The 2436-nt window shown below is 33.0% G+C and overlaps 1 non-coding gene across 1 annotated transcript; it reads left to right on the top strand.

Annotated features, from left to right (window-relative positions):
- Positions 1-767: 767 nt before the first annotated feature.
- LOC141304063 (5S ribosomal RNA) lies at positions 768-886 on the top strand. The gene has a single exon (XR_012344029.1). It is a non-coding gene; the product is annotated as a 5S ribosomal RNA (ribosomal RNA).
- Positions 887-2436: the final 1550 nt, after the last annotated feature.

The following is a 2436-nucleotide window of genomic DNA, read 5'->3' as shown; positions in this document are numbered from 1 at the left end:
AGATTATCTAACATTTGTTTTCCTTTTTTTACTGGTAAAGAGTTGACATTTTTTTCTTCTGTGGTCTACTGTACAGACGTGAATTTACTTTTCCCTTAACCTGAGGCTTTTGGTATGAAAAGGCTTTTACATTGTCAAAAAAAAAAAAAAAAAATAGTAGGCTACTTTTTATATTAAAACAAACAAGCAAGCCAGATTTAAACAGTAACGCAAAAGTAATGTAATGCATTACTTTCCATAAAAAAGTAACTAATGCGAGGTAAATCGTCACAATTAAAAGAACCAAAGACTTACTTCAGTCTGTGTGCACTGAATTTATTTAATACACGACTTTCACAATTTGAGTTGAATTATAAATGAACTTTTCTACAACATTCTAATGTATTGAGATGCACCTGAGCACCTCTTTAGCTAAAAGAAAAGGCAATTGTTACTTTTTTTCTTTTTCCATAAAATGATATGCTTCTTATTTCTACTTTTAAATAATCAAAATCTGCCCATTTTTACTTCCTTTTTTCACGAAAAGAGAGGAGAGTTGACTTTTTTCTTTGTTAATCAACATTATGGCGAACTTTGGTTGAAGCGATAATATGTCGGGGGAAAAAATAGTTATACGTTTATATGCTTTAATAATACTATTTCTTTGAGGGTGGGGTGGTTGTTATTCTTGCAACTGCAGTCCGGGGCGTGTGTCTTTACGGGTCGATCTGTGTAGGGCTGCTGCTGGTGTGTCTTCTTTAAATAGCTCACTCTTGACTTCAGCTTTCGCTTACGGCCATACCACCCTGAGCACGCCCGATCTCGTCCGATCTCGGAAGCTAAGCAGGGTCGGGCCTGGTTAGTACTTGGATGGGAGACCGCCTGGGAATACCAGGTGCTGTAAGCTTTTGCTTTTCCAACACTCCTCAACTAATACACTAACACATGACTCAGAATTATTGCTTGTTCCCTTTAACATTTTAAACTGATTGCTTCATTTATTTTCTTTCATTTTGTTTTCTCTGGAATTTCTTTCTGCTTACAGTGTTGCAAAGGATATATTCTTCCTTTCTCCTCCAGGGGGCGATCGAGAGACCTTTTCTCTGCAGTAAATCTCTCAAGCACTTCATACACTACCAGTCAAAAGTTTTTGGACAGTAAGATTTGTAATGTTTTTTTTTTTGTTTTTTTTTTAAAGGAACTCTCTTCTGCATTTATTTGATCCAAAATACCACAAAAGCAGTAATATTCTGAAATACTTTTACCTTTTAAGGTAATTTGTAAAATATTTTTTTAATTTTAAAATAATATTCTTTTTGAATATATTTTAATATATCAATATAAAATGTAATTGATTCTTGTGATTTCATTCATTTCATTTTAATATGCTGATTTGCTGTTCAAGAAACATTTATTATTATTAATATCTATATTTAAAATAGTTGAGTACATGTTCAGGATTCTTTGATGAATAGAAAGATCCAAAGATCAGCATGATGAATGTATTTATCATCATGTTTTATTAATTGAAAGCATCCTTGCTAAATAAAACTGTATTTTTCTATAAACATTTTTTTTCTTACAGTTCAAAAACTTTTGACTTGTATAAAGTGCTTAGAGATTTACTGTAGAGAAAAGGTCTCTCGATCGCCCCCTGGAGGAGAAAGGAAGAATATGTTCTTTGCAACACTGTAAGCAGAAAGAAATCACAGAGAAAATAAAATGAAAGAAAATAAATAAAGCAATCCGTTAAAAATGATAAAGGGAACAAGCAATAAGTCATGTGTAAGTGTATTAGCTGAGGAGTGTATGTTAATGGTCACATGACACGCAAGAAAAACAAACAAACAAACAAACAAACAAACTTTTTTTTACATTTGATTTGAATAATTACATTATAATTATGTATTATTATTATTTTGGTTATTTTGACACGATTTAAACTGCAATATGACATTTCATTCAAGCGCTCAAATCCTTAAGCTTAAAAAATTCTGTATATCATTTATTTTGGTGGTATACTGTTGAAATGCAGTAAACTTCTTCTGTTCACAAAATTTTGAAACGTATGCAACTGTGTATATAAACAAAGTGAAACCAGCACACATTGTGTTCTCAAAACCCTCTGCGAATCTCTCATGAACCTCAGGGCTTCACAAACCTTGGGTGCCAAAGTCAGTTCATGAGGGTTTTGCAGAGTTTAGCTTCAGCCCTAAATAAACACCTCCACTTCCAATCAAGCAGCTCATCAAGGCCTTCAGGGTTATTTGTAAAATGCCTGTATGTGTTTTGGAGCTGGTTGGGACCAGCTATAAGTTTCTCTGTCATTTGTGGTCCATCATACAGGCCTATGAGACCCAAAGAAAAAAAGTGCCTCTTTTTTGTTGTTTTTTTGTGATTTCCTACATCCTTTGGGTTAAAAAAAAATTCTACAATTTAGAGTTTTTACGTTTTGTT

This window comes from Garra rufa, unplaced genomic scaffold (genome assembly GCF_049309525.1).
Source record: "Garra rufa unplaced genomic scaffold, GarRuf1.0 hap1_unplaced_001, whole genome shotgun sequence".
NCBI lineage: Eukaryota > Metazoa > Chordata > Actinopteri > Cypriniformes > Cyprinidae > Garra > Garra rufa.
This window is presented reverse-complemented; position numbering and strand designations above follow the sequence as displayed.